This window comes from Loxodonta africana, chromosome 2 (genome assembly GCF_030014295.1).
Source record: "Loxodonta africana isolate mLoxAfr1 chromosome 2, mLoxAfr1.hap2, whole genome shotgun sequence".
In the NCBI taxonomy this organism is placed as follows: domain Eukaryota; kingdom Metazoa; phylum Chordata; class Mammalia; order Proboscidea; family Elephantidae; genus Loxodonta; species Loxodonta africana.
The window spans coordinates 227,771,400-227,785,639 of NC_087343.1; the positions used below are offsets into that span (position 1 = coordinate 227,771,400).

At 53.4% G+C, this 14,240-nt stretch overlaps 1 protein-coding gene across 1 annotated transcript in view; it reads left to right on the top strand.

The window, feature by feature from the left end:
• Positions 1-10,905: 10,905 nt before the first annotated feature.
• PCBP3 (poly(rC) binding protein 3) overlaps positions 10,906-14,240 on the top strand; it is a 458,297-nt gene continuing 454,962 nt past the window's right edge. Inside the window, exon 1 of the mRNA XM_023541009.2 lies at positions 10,906-10,978. The gene's annotated coding sequence lies outside the window, so the exon portion shown is untranslated. The remainder of the gene's footprint in view (positions 10,979-14,240) is intronic.

A 14,240-nucleotide genomic window follows, 5' to 3' on the forward strand; every position in this document is an offset into this window, starting at 1 on the left:
ACGGCTACTAGGCCTCCTCTCACCTCCGTGTTCTTTCTCATGCTGCCCTGAGAATAGCTGAGGGGACTGGGGGTTCTTTTCTTTCCCAGGCACATGCACCGTGTATGATGTGCTTTGGTCCTGCTGCTATGGCTGCTCCAGCTAGCCTTTTGCCTTCAGGGATCCTGGGATGAGAAGCTGGCAGCAGCTTCTTTGTTACGTGTCACGAACATACGCCATGCTCTTCCAAGAAGTCTCTCGCCGTGCTCCACACAGGAACGGCACCAAGGACGCCTGGCGGTTTCTGCAGTGTCAGCATCTACCTTGGGAACGAGGTGCCTGGGACTCCCCTCCACAGGTGGCCTAACCTCTGTGAAGGATTCTCCTGCAGCTCCTTCTCCCACTCGGTGGAGGGTGGGAGGTAGGAGGGAAAAGTCTCTTGCCACAAACAGGGTTCTTCTGACAGGGCAATGCCTCCGAGGACTCCTGTCCTATCCCGACCCTCTCCCTATATGGGCAGGGCAATGGAGGGGACGGGGGCAGGTGCTTGGCCTTAGTTTATGGCCACCGTCTTTAAAATGTGTATTGGCAGGGGGCAGGAGGACTATGCACTACTTTTCTTGGCTTGGCACCTAACCTGCCACCAGGGCCAGCAGGAGAAGCCCATGAGCACTTATACAAAGTGCTTTTCAAACACAGCTTCCAACTTCTCCTCCCTTCACCCAAGACTGCCACCTCCAATTCCTCCCATATGGAAACTCACAGCATAATGCAATGGGTACACCAGGGTTAGAAAAGGTGGTGATTTATCTAAAACTGTTGATGTCGTTAGTTGCTGTTGAGTTGGGTCCAACTCATGGCGACTTTATGTGTAACAGAACGAAGTGTTGCCTGGTCCTGTACCATCTCCATGATCTTTGATGTGTCTGAGCCCATTGTTGGGGCTGTTGTGTCAATCCATCTCACTGAGGATTTCCCTCAATGTCTAATACCCGAGTTTGCCATATTCGTGGTGCAATCGAGCACTTTAATGTGTGTTTTCAGAAGGTCAACAGCTGTGTTACGCCGTTTGCCCCGTGGCCTGGGACCGTGGTAGAGCCAGCAATGTTTCTTCTTCACTGTTTGTTTGTGGTTGGACATGGTCAGCTCTCGAGCTCAGCATGGCATCAGGGCTACTCCTCTTCAGAGGAGAAGACACTAAAGCAGTGGCCAGAAAGAGCAGGAACAACAGCAGTAGGACCTCACATGGGTATGTTGTTTTGTGGTTTCCAAGTGTCCAGTAAAAGCCACTATTTGTGGAGTCCTAGTAGCTATGAATCGGAATTGACTCGAGGGCAATGGGTTTGGGTAATGAATTTACCATCAGTTTTAATGTTCACCCCAGCAGAATCATTAAATTCACTCCCTCTGGGGGCCTTTCAGCCCCAGGCACACAGGGGTATAGAATCTTGCTGCTCTCCAGGAGCGAGTAGTGGTGTGGGCAGTGTCAATGGTGGTAGAATTGGCCATGACTTTGGAGATGACTGTGGGGCAGTTTTGGAGCAGGTGGTGGGGTGATTGCCCAGGGAGCCGCCCTCAGCCTTGGGCAGCGTGGCATGTCTGAGGCTCTTGGTAGCCTGCGACTCAGGAGTGTGAAAGCAGAGAAACTGCTCCCTGTCCCTTCAATAGGTAAGCTGGGAACAGTAGCAGAGACAGAAAAGGAGAGCCGCCATGCTGACAGGCCAAGGAGCCTGACCATTGCTGTCCAGCATGCTCCCCTGTGGGCCGTGAGCATAATGGGGGGAGAGACTAGGCATTTCTGAGCGATCAGGTGATCCATCAGGATAAGATCATCAGGAGCGTCACAAAAGAGAAACCAGCCTCAGGCTAGTCTGGGTGTCAGGTTGAATGAAGAGGGGAACCATGTGGACCTGCCTTCCAGCTTGCCTGCTGGGTGAACCCTCTGATGTTCTGGTCCTGTCACACGGCCTAATCTGGGACTTCGGTTCATTTGTTGGGGCAGATTGTAGGCCAGGACTCCTGAGACCTTTTTATGATTTGCTTTGCTGGCTTGCCTTTGTCTATGGGTCTGTAAACTTGTAAGCTTCCGCAGGTATCATAAGTGGCTGGGCTGGCCTGGTTCGGGATGCTGATGATGGTGGGGTTAGCAACTGAGAAAAGTACAATACCAGCTGCTGGTGACCCCATGTGCGTCAGAGTAGAACCGTGCCCCAGAGGGTTTTCACGGCCGTGATCTTTTGGAAGCAGATCACCAGGCCTTTCTTCTGAGGTGCCTCTGGGTGGACTCGAACCTCCAATCTTTTGGCTAGCAGCTGAGCACATTAACCATTTGTACGATCCGGGGACTCCAGTTGGGAGAAAACCAAAAGAAGCAAACCCATTGCCATTGAGTTGATTCTGACTCATGGCGCCTGCATGTGTTACAGAGTAGAACTGCTCCATGAGGTTTTCTTGGCTATAATCTTCATGGAAGCAGATCGCCAGGCCTTTCTTCCTTGGGGCTACTAGTTGGGTTCAAACCATCACCTTCCAATTAGTAGTCAAGCACTTAACCATTCGTGCCACCCAGGAACATAATTGGGAGAGGGCAAAATCAAACCCTCCGTGAGCCAGAGTCAGCTCATAGTTTCCCAGTTTGCGGTCACTGCTAATGGTTTTTCTCTCTCCTTAATTTTACATTTTAACAGCTACTTTCTTACCCTTTACATTCTTAATTTTCACCTTAAAACACCATATTCTCAAGAGTCTGCTATTGCAGGAGGCTAAATGCATGTGTATTTCACAGTCCAATAAAGTAAAAACAAAAAACCAAACCCACTGCCATCGAGCTGATTCCGACTCATAGCGATCCTATAGGACAGAGTAGAACTGCCCCATAGAGTTCCCAAGGAGCGCCTGGTGGATTTGAACTGCCAGCCTTTTGGTTAGCAGCCATAGCCCTTATCCACTACACCACCAGGGTTTCCAATAAAGTAAAAAGGTGGTGCAATTGGTCACAATGACATAGGTGAGCCCCCTAAAAAACTGGGGTCCTGAGGAAATAAAGGCTTGGAAGGGCTGGGCTAAGGCTGCTCCCATCCATTACTCTATTATGGGAATATTCTTTTAAACAATTACGTGCTTAAATTCATCTCCACCAAGGAGATTCATTAGAAATGACTATTTATGTCAGCAGAAAAGTTTCATGTGACTCTAAACAAGAAAGCAGCAAATGACTATAAGGTAAGAATCAGCTTAAAAAACTTAAATGTAGGCAGGCAAAGCCAGGGGCACCTACCACACGCCCGCATTCACATCCCGGTCTGCCCAGCAAGCTCTGCCATTGCACGCTGTCCTTGTGGGAGTCAGGGGGTGTTTGGGATATTGGGAGACTCTGCATTTTCCTCCCAGTCCCTTCACACTAACGGAGCAGGTGGTATGAAAGGAGGGTGGTGTGTGACATGGAGGCTCACAGACCAAAACAAAGATAGTAGTTCTAATTTTAGTACCTTAATGGTGCCCGCGGAGGCATACAGGGAAGGGGTGGGTTTTTGGATGCCACTGGGATGAAAGTCTTCCTAAAATAAAAGAAAGTCGGGATGACCGGTGACATTACCATTGCATATGTGAGTGTGTGCAGATGTGGCTTTCCTTTTCAGAGAGGGAGAAAAAAAAGTCAATGCATCTCTTGTTTACGCAAAATATCAGAAACCGTGTGTTAAAAAAAAAAAAAAAAAAGCTAAAAGTGGAGCGGTTTTGCCTACAGTGGGAGCTGGGCCAGAGGCAGGGAGAAAATGGTCCAGGAGCTCAGCAAGCACTTAGGGGATTTGGGGGCTAGCCGGAGCAGTTCTCTCTCTCTCTGTGTGTGTGTGTATGCCCCTCACTCTGTGTCTGTCTCTGTCCCCCTCTCTGGTTTCTCTCTCACTGTGTCTGTCTCTGTCCCTCTCTGTTTCTCTCACACTTAGACACACACACACACACACACACACAAGCACGCATGCGCTCACCAGTGTCAGTGACTCATCCACTCCGCAGACTGCAATGTCTCTCTGAAGCTATGGAGATGCCAGTTCAAGGGGAAGGTCAGGGAAGCATTTGCTCTTTAGTATGAAGGGCTGGCAGGATACAGGCAGATGACCCCCAGTCCTAAGGGATGAGAAGGGCAACTTGGGGGGAGTCCCGGGCCCTTCTCCACACCTAGGCATCAGAGCCCCCATGCTTATTTTAGGCTTAACATGGAGCGTCCCACCAGGGAGCCAATGGGCAAGGTGTCCTTGATGGTGTTCGGGACTCGGGTTCACTTCTGGGAGGTTCTGTCACTGGAGGCTCAGAGCCATTGGCTTCCATGCACTGTCTGAATCCAACACATCAACAGCGGGTAATTTGAGCATCTACCATAAAGAGAAAGCTCACTGCCTCCTATCCACACAGTGACCTGCAGATTGCAAGCGGGTTCACCCCGTGTCAGTGTGTTCACACTGCACTTGAAGGAACTGTTGACCCTGAGCAAGGGGTGGGGTAAGGGACATGGTGAGGACATGCCTGGATGTAGGTGGGCCAGAACCTCATGGGGACGCAGAGATGGCCAAGAACTGGGCTCACAGGGTGAAATGTGGCTCTGGGAGGTGCTACAGGAGGCAGGGCAGCCTTGGGGAGCGGGTTAACTTGCCAGCACCGCAAAGGAGGATGCCTGCAAGCCCTTGGCGGCTGCAGCAACATTATTAGGGCTTGTCTTTCTTGGCTTCTTCCTGTGTCTGTTTTGGAATGCTCTGTCCATGCTCACCTCTCCTTCTATACCTTTCCAGAGCAAGTTTTTGGGAAGGCGGTCTGATGGCTCCAGTAGTTACCATAATCTGAGCTGAGGGGTTTCCTAGTAGCGCCCCAGAAGCCTAGCAGCCAACAGCTGTGCTGTCTCTGTGCAGGTGCTCCCTACCCACCTTGTCTGTGTCTGTGTCCAGGACCTAGGCAGGTGATACAGCATGTGGCCGCTGATTGGTTAGGAAGGCTCCTTCAACAAGATGTTAAAGGTGGGTGGGGGCTGGCATTGGGGGAGGCTTCTGGATTGGCCCACCTAAGAAACTTGCAATCAAAGGCTATAGTGATGTGAGAGTTTAGTGGGGTTGATATATTATGATCTGATGTCTCAGAGAAGGAAGACGAAATCCAGACCGTTTGGTGTATCTTCTCAACCAGCTAACCAGTTAGCACCCCTAGTAAAGGATTAGTGCTTGTTTCCTGAATTTCATTCCACCACTCTGGCTGTCTTGGAAACCCTGGTGGCATAGAGGTTAAGAGCTATGGCTGCTAACCAAAAGGTCGGCAGTTCGAATCCACCAGGTGCTCCTTGGAAACCGTATGGGGCAGTTCTTCTCTGTCCTATAGGGTCGCTATGAGTCACAATCAACTCGATGGAGGGAGGTTACTGTGGTGGTCTCAGAACCACCTTGGAGCTCAGCAGACCCACGCTTCCCTCCCCTAGGCATAAGCGGACAGAAGTGCGAGTGGGGGGTGGAGGGTGGAAGCCCTGGTAAGACTCTAAGGAGCCACGAGCAGAAATGGCATTCCCAGGGAGACGACTGGGGCTATGGTCCTAGGAAGGGTGCCCTCTACCTTAGTGTTGGGTGAAGAAATTAGCAGGAAGGTGCCCATTCCCTAAATTGCCTGTTTGCCCCCAGGTAAAACATGTTGTGTCCTAGGCTGAGGCTTAAGGGAAGGCATATTTGTGTCCTGGGACTACCTTAACAAAGTACCACACGGTGGGTAACTTAAAACACCAGGAACGTATTCTCACAGTTCTGGAAAGCAGAAGTCCAAAATCAAGCTGTTGGCAAGGCCGTGCTCTGTGCGAAGGCTCTAAGGGAAGGTCCTTCCTTGCCCCTTCCAGCTTCTGCTTATTACTGGGATTCCTTGGCTTATAGTTGCCTCACTCCAGCCTCTGCTTTTGTCAACACCGGGCCTCTTCGCTCCTGTGTCTCATGCCCTCTTCTCTGTAAGACACCACTTAGATCGGATTAGGACCCACCCTCCTCTGCTATTAAGACAGGGAGCAAAGGCCCTGAGATTAGAGGGTGCCCGTTTGAGAAATAGTGAAGAGACTGGTGTGGTTAGAGAAGCAAGTAAAAGAGAAATAGGCTATACTATCAGAGAGGTAATAGGGAGTTGAGTGCGGAACCTAGAGACTTAGTGAGACGGAAAACAGAGGGGCCCCCACGTCTGCAAACAAAGTAACAAGAAATGGGTCAGGGGGCAGAAACAAAGCCATTCCCCAGGACAATGGGGCAGGGTATCTAAAAATAGTCTGCAAACTTCTTTAAAGTTGCCTTTCAGAAGCAGTTGGAGAAAACCAGGCCAAGGGACATGTGCAGAACATCCACCTGTGACCGCTGTGTGACCTTCCACCGGGGGCAGTGAGGGGCTACAGGCCCAGCTGGGGAATCAAACCTGGGAGGGAGAGACTGCGCAGGCGCAACACCCCATAATAAGTCTGTTACAAATCCCAGAGCTCTCTGGGACAGAAGCCATCTTGGAAAGCTACTGCACCTGCACCTTAGTTGACAGATCCATGCCTGTGCCTATGAATAAACATGAATCTTTTCCCACCCAAGAACTTTTAAAAACTTTGCCCATCTTCTGTTCTGTGAGACGGGGGTAAGCGTTGCTCTAGGCCCTCCTGGTCTCCGCTTGCAAGCCTCTTCAATAAAGCTTTGCTCGTGTGGAAAACTATGAGCCTTACCTGCTCATTCTTGACCCGTGAGAGGCGAGAACCTTATTCCAGTAACACTATGACCTCAGGTTAACTGATGATACCTTCAAAGACCCTATTTCCAAATAAGGTCACATTCACAAGTACGGGGTTAGGACTTCAACACATAGGGCACATGACCCATCCCGGAAGATATGGTTATGATGACCATGTGAACGTTCCTGCAATGAAGGCTCAGTTGGTGGAGGGGAGGTCCTGATAAAGGTTAGCAGGTGACTCGAACACCAGTCCAGACTCAGATTGAAGGCTCCCGATGGACCAAACCCAGCTCTCCCCCACGGCAGCGACCCACACACGGGGGAAAGCAGAGCTCTGCAGCTGGGCGTGCTGGGTGTCACAGGGAGGGGCTGAGCTTGGTGAGGGCCTCGGAGGAGGCCTAAGCATCTTGGAGGATGTTGACGTTAATTACCACTGACTTGCTTTGTGTGTGTAACTGTGTTCCTGGCGTTTAGCCGTCTAACAGCTAAAGCAGGCTCCCCGCCCCCACCCCTCCAGCTGCTCCAGCCTGAGCCACCTCCCAAGTCTCCTTTGGCAGTGGTGGCAGGGATATGTGGCATCAGGAGGGCCACTGTGCATGAAGGCTTCCTAGAGCTTGATCTGACATCATTCTAGGGAGATGATAATTATAAGTCTCCTTCCCCCTGCTCTCTGAATCCCCCCATGAGACCCCGTGGAGTTATTTCTCAACGCAGGCTCGGGTGGGTGCACTTCTCCTGGGCAGGACCACCCTGATGGCAACTACAAGATGGGGAGTGAGGAAGAGCAAGAAGTACAGCGTTCAGGGGATGGGACATGGTGCAGGCTCCTCTGTGCTCAGAGGGAAGGAGCCCAGGCCACTCCGGGCCAGGTCCCAGCTGCTGGCACCCGTGGGGTCAGGGCTGCTAGGCCAAAGTTAGGCTTTCAGAGACCAGATAATGTATGATAATGTAAGAACTGATACTGATTATCTTGTGTGTCAAGGGCGGAGGCATGAGATGAGCTGCTTTTTTCCTCCCAGGGTTGGCAGGAACTAGACTTAATTGAAAGTTGTTAGGGTCCAACGAGCTGTCCTGAAAACACTATCATTACTTCCCTAATGACTAAGCGTGCCTTTCAGGAGGCAGGAAGGCACAGAGGGCCGTGGGCTCCCAGAGAGGACTCGGGAAGTGGGAGGCTGACAGCCTGTAATCTGGGGGCCAGGGCCTACCAGACTGGCCCACGCCACAGGCACAGAGTCCTGGGCAAGCACCCCTGTCTACACTCTGGCCTTGGGGCAGGGTCCCCAGGGGCGATTGGGCCACCCCCTGCCCCTCTGTTCACAGGGTCAAGGCGCAGCTGACACCAATGCATGCAATAGGGGAGCTGTAAATGCATGTAAACAGGGGAGCTGGTCCCTGGCCCTCCCTTCTCTTGGGTCCGGGCGCAGCATGATGGTCCCCCTCCATCACTCCTTGTCCACTTTCCAGCAAGGCCCTGGTCCACAGTGTCATTTTCTGTGTCCCCGCAGCAGCTACCATCTCAGCAGGCTCTCTGCTTCAGTCTCCCTCTCCTAGTTCTTTCTCCTCCCTCCCCCAAGTGGTCTTCCCAAAACACAGCCTTGACTACTGCCGTAAAGGGCACTTCATGTTACCCATATTCCCGCCACTGTGCCCCCCCATCCTCTCCCTCTTTTCTTGGGAAGTCATGCCCCAGGCTCCACCTAAACTTCCCTCAATACTCCTGCCCTTTCCACTCTCCAGCTGGGCCCTTTCCTTTTTAAATTACACTGATAACATCTGAATACAAATGAGAACCACCCTCTTCCTGACTCCCACCCCCATTCCATCCCACCTCTCTGTCCCCAAGGTAACCACTGCCCTGCATCTAGTGTGGACACTCCAGACCTTTCTCTGAGTAGATCCCACAGATGCTGGGCTTCTGTGCTAAGCCTCGCTGCCTCTGGGAGATGAGGTGGGGCTGTGAGGGTCAGTGTCTGTCCAACGCCTCCACACAAAAAAAGAGGTCACAATGAAAAAGCATTGAGGTGCTGTGACCAGCAGGAGTGGGTGGTCTCTAGTGGCCGCCATGTCTCTCAGAGAAGGCAGATAGTGGGGCCCGGCCCCCACCACCTTTAACTGGAATATTTATTGTCATTAGATCAATCTGAACAACTCAGAAGTCTTGGGGCTGGGCTACTGGAGTTTTGCTGGCTTCATTTGAACCCCACTTGCGAGCCTACGCCTCCTCCACCGTGTACCAGCCTACGAAGGAGTGGGGTTAACAGAGGAGAGGCAAGCCAGCTTAAAAACAGTTGTTGTTGGGTGCCGTGGAGTGGATTTGGACTCATAGCGACCCCACGTAAGAGTAGAACTGCCCCATTGGCTTTTCTAGGCTGTAATTTTTATGCGTACAGATCGCCAGGTTTTCTCTCTTAAAAATGCCCCTCTTCCCTGGAGAAGGGAGGGGAGCTGCCTTCTTCTCCCAGATTAGGGCGAAAGGGGGTGGAGGGTGGGGGAGGACCCTTGCGCGGGACACAGCATTGCCCCAGACACGGACCCACGCGCCCTGCTTGGGCCAGCCGGGCTGCTGCAGTCCTGGTCTCCTAGAGGGCTGCTGGTGGGGCAGGGCTCCCCTTCCCAGGCGCTTCCGGGCCCGGCCGATCCTCCACATTCTTCGGCGGCCTTAAACGCCCAGGACCAGACCGCGCTGTCGGGGCGCAGAGGGCCGGGCTCTGAGGGCAGGGCGCAGCGGGTCCCAGGGACCCCCGCCGGCCCGGGAGGCCCTCCACCGCCCGGGACGACCCAGAGGCTGGACGCAGGGAGGTGAGACCAGGCTGGCTCTGCCAATGCTGCGCTGGAAAAAGTAACAACAGGCAGCAGCAGTTCACAGATGATAAACTAGGGATTCAATTTCACAAAAACCACCGTATTTGAAGCAAAACAAAGCTACAAGGCCTAGAAAACATGGAAGAAGGGTAACGGCATTAAAACAACCGAGACGCACGCTGTGTCCCTCGAGGACGGCCTCAACAGCTCTCGCTCCTCGGACGGGGACACCTGCGCCCGCCCCGCACGTTGCCGCTGTCCACCCCCGGGGATCCCGGAGCAGCCCGGTTTCGCCAGGCAGGGTCTCACGGACGGACTTGAGGTGTGGACAGGAGAAACCGTGTTAAAGGACAGAGGGGCCGCTGGCGAGGGCCGCGACAGGGGCTGGGGCGGGCCTCGTGGGGAGGGGCGTCTGTGCCCAGCCGAGGTGGGAGAGCCCGCCAGGAGCGAGCGTCTGCGTCCAGCCCGAGGGGGATGGTCAGCCGCCCGGCCAGGGCGAGGGGCCAGACGGGGCGGGCCAGGGGACCCAGACTCTGCAGAGTCTGGAAGGCCGCGCGTCCTACGGTGACCCCGGGAAGCGGACTCCGCAGCGGCAACCTCCACAAGCCCGACGGGTCCACCCAGGGCCTCAGTGGGCGCGTGCCCGCCCCCAGCCCCGCCCCGGAACGCGCATCCTGTGCCCGCGACCCCGCCTACCCCTGTCCGCTTCTCCACGCCCATTCTCGGCCCCGCCCCCTATACGCTTCCTTGCTTCCTCACACCCTTCCGCGCCTCTCTTGAGGCCACGCCCCCGCCCACGGCCCCGCCCCCGCACTGCCCTTCTTTGTGGCCTCGCCTCAGTTTTGCCCTGGCTCTGACCCCGCCCCTCCCGGAGGCCCCGCCTCCTGCCAGTAGTATATCCCCCCCTCCGCCCCAACTCCGTTGTGGTCCCGCCCCCGCCTCGAAATCAGCTTTCCGCGCTCAGGTTCTGCCCCTCCCGGCTCAGCATCCGGCCCTCCCACGGCCCTGCCTCTGCCCGCGACTCCGCCCACACCTGAGGCCCCGCTCCCTGTCCCGCCCCGGGACCCGCCCAGTACTCCTTTCGGCTCAATTTACTGCTAATTGGCTTCTTCCCAGGCTCCGATTGGCTGAGCCTCCTTTGTTCGGCCGTTCGATTGGCCCGCGGCGCCCGCTTTCTCGGAGCAGGTTTTCTCGGAGCGGGCTTTCTGGCGGGGGCGGGGCTAGCGGCGGCGGGCGGTGGGCGGCGGGCGGCGCGGGATTGGTCAGCGGGAAGGAGGGGCGGGCCCGCGCCGCGCGCAGCGCCTGGACTGGAGCGCGAGGATCCGCTGCCGCCTCAGTCGCCTCAGTCTCCTCAGACCCCGCCGCTCCTTCGCCTTGGCCTCGGTCTCCTCAGTCCCGCCCCGCCCGGCCCCGCCCGGCCCCGCCCCGGCGTAGAGCCGGCCGGCCTGCAGGCACGCCCTCAGCCGCGGGACAGGTGAGTGGTCCCCGGGCCGGGGGCCGGGCTGCGGCGGGGAGGGGTCGGCCGGCGTCGGGGGAGGGGAGGGGGCGAGGAGGGCCTGGCCGAGTCCCGGGCCGCCGGCTCCGCCAGTTGGCACCTGGGGCGCGTCCGCGGGCCGGGCGGGGGGCGCGCGTCCTGTTTACTGGCACTCGCGTCTCCTCAGGCCAGTCCCGAGGGCCGGCCTGGCCGGGCCCCGACTCTGGGGCGCGCAGACCCCCCTGCCCAGCAGCCGGAAGACGGAAGGACCCCCGCCCCGACCCACGGGAAACTTTACCGCGGCCGCCGGCACGGGCGAGGTCGGGTGGGTTAGGGACCGGGTCGCGGCCCGGATCGAGGCGGTTCCTTGGAGGACGGCGCCCCCCGCCGCCCCCACTCGGAGCCTCTCTCCCGGACCCGCCAGCCCCGCGCAGAAGTTGGTGCCGAGCAGGTGCCGCCAGCTTGTGAAGGAGCCCGAGTGAGCCGTAGCGAGAGCGAGAATGAACTTTCTCCGGCTTTTCCGATACGCGCAGGCCGCAGTGCCAGCGCCCACCTTGGCGTCTCTCAGTCCCCGACCCCTCCGCGCAGCCAGAAGTGGTAAAGAAAAGCCCCCCGGGCCAGACTGTGCTTTCAAAATCCGAGAAGTTAAGTGTCTGCTTGTCAGTAAACATCTGCAAGAATTTTGCTCTAGACGTTACGAGGCTTACATTTCAAAATGGTATAAATTATGTCTCATGATGAAGAAAGATTTTGGGGAAAAAAAATGTCCATGGGGAAGGCCGGGTGGAGACAGCTTCCCGTAGATGGTGTAAGGTGGCGTCATGCATCCGTGCAGGAACCGAACGGAGGGTGGTTCCTGGAGGAAGTTTGTTTTCTGCTGTGGTGTCTGGTGACCCCAGAAGAGAAAACCCAAAACCAAACCAAACCCGTTGCCATCAAGTCGATTCCGACCCATAGCGACCCTGTAAGACAGAATAGAACTGCCCCATAGAGTTTCCAAGAAGCGCCTGGTGGATTCGAACTGTGTACCTTTTGGTTAGCAGCTGTAGCACTTAACCACTGTGCCACCAGGGTTTCCAGAGGGGAAAAGGGGCCTCTGTATGTGGTGCCCTCTGTGTAACCTTTTCTGAAACTCTGAGAATCAGGCTGTCACTAACAGAAGTGTCTGCTTCCTTCTCTTGACCTTGTTTCCAAGCCATGAGGCATGTTGTTTGTTTTCTAAACACCACACACTAAGTAGCTTATAAGAATGGTGCTGCAGGCTGGGAGTCCAGATTCAGGGTGTCAGCAGGGCTGTGCTCCTTCAGAAGGCTCTAGGGGAAGACTTTCTCGTTCATCTCGGCTTCTGGTGGCCCCCAGGGGTTCCTTGGCTTGTAGATGTTTTTTCACATGGCCGTCCTTCCTCTTTGTGCCTCTTGCTGTGTGTCCTCTCTTTTTTAAGGACACTAGTCAGGTGGGATTAGGAATGCCCTATTCTGGTATGACCTCATGTGAACTTAACTGATAACATCTTCAAAGATACTATTTCAAAACAAGGTCAAGTACACAGGTGGGGGGAGCAGGGTGGTTAGGACATCAACATATCTTTCTAGAGGACACTATTCAAGCCGTAGTAGGGCAGGTGCAGGTCCCTGTTTGTTAGTCATTCTTCTCTCTTTTTTGGGGGGAAGGAGGAAGATCAGAAGGTGTTTCTTATTGTTTCCTCTAGTGTTCTTCACTGTTTCAGTGGTGGATGATTTTTCCAGAAGATCAAAGTGTTTTTTTTTTTCTTTAGTCAAAGTGTCTCTTTTTCCTTTTTGCCATACTGTGTTTTCTAAATTTTTCCTACTCTGAAGCATATTACTTATATAAAAAATTTGAAAGTTAAGAAAATGTGAAGTCTTAATTTTTTGCTCAGGTTTGGCCATTTTCCTCCGTCCTACCTTTCAAGGCAACATGGACTTGTGGGTCTCAACGGGACTGCATGTGAGCTAATAGCACTCTTGGTTGATGAGGATTTATTGTGTGATTCGCCAAAAAGAATACGCAGGCAGCAGGGCTTTGCAGAGAGACCTGTAGAGACTAGATTGGGTTATGTACACACCCTCAGTTTCAGGACTCCGCCTCTGACACAGATCCTCACACATCCTTCCAAAATTTGACTTGCTTTTGAGGGTAAACTGTTGCACTGTTTTTTCTTTTGGGCTTTCTCAGATGGGGTCCCAAAGGAAGTGTGCCAGGGTGCCTACCTGTTGAAAACCAACTCACAGTCCCTTCATGTTTAAGAATAGTTCAGCAGATCCAGTTTGAAATGCCTCAGAGATGCCCATTTTGGGCCATAGAAAACTGCTTGCAGAATAGTGGCATTCTGAAAGGATCACTGGCAAGATCTGAAAAGACCTGATTGATTGTCATATCAGAGGAGCTGGAGTAGTTGTAGTTGTAGATTCCAGGTTTAGAGATCCCATGGAGTCTTCATCTACAGGTGGCCGCTGACTGATGTCTTTCGCTTTTTAGCACTGCTGTGTTTCACTTGCGTGTAATTGTTTATACAGTGCAAGTTCATTACAAGGGTCTTAGGATTTGTATAACTTTATGTATTTTCTTAGTCAATTGGTAACTCTGTATTAAAGGTATTGAAAAAAGTTTGATGGTAAAAGGCGTCTTTATAACTGGAAAGATTTGGCACCCTGTGTAGAGGTCAGTGCTTTGGGGCTGGTGTTGCCACAGTTAGTGCTGGTGAGTGGTTATATCGGCCCTCAGAAGATCATTTTTCCAGATATAACTATTAATATTCATAGAGAAAATCCACAGAACTTTTATGGTTACATTTTTAGCTATCTATGAGAAAAAAAAATTTTCAACACATGGGTACATTGTGTTAGGTGTTTAAAAAGATGCCTTTTTTTTTTTTCCTATTGTTGAACAGAGGCTGAACAAATGCTGTGTTTATAAATGTGTATAATTTTCACGAGGTCCTTGAAGCAACCTAGCCATTCAAGCCTGGTTGCTGTATATAAGTTTCAATAACTTCAATTCCTGGACCTGTAGCCATGTCAATGGTAAATTCATTCCCATTTTCACAGAAATCTCAGCTCTTTATTGTAAAAGTGATCACTGAAGCAGATCTTGGTAGATGGAAGTTGTACGTCCCCTTGGTGAAGAGGGCTGGTGCTTTGAGCCATGACAGAGAAAAATACATGTTCCTGTATTGGAATAGCCCTCAACTTATTAATCATTAGCATAAATGCTCTGGTTTTTAGGCAGCCCCTCAGTCTGGTGG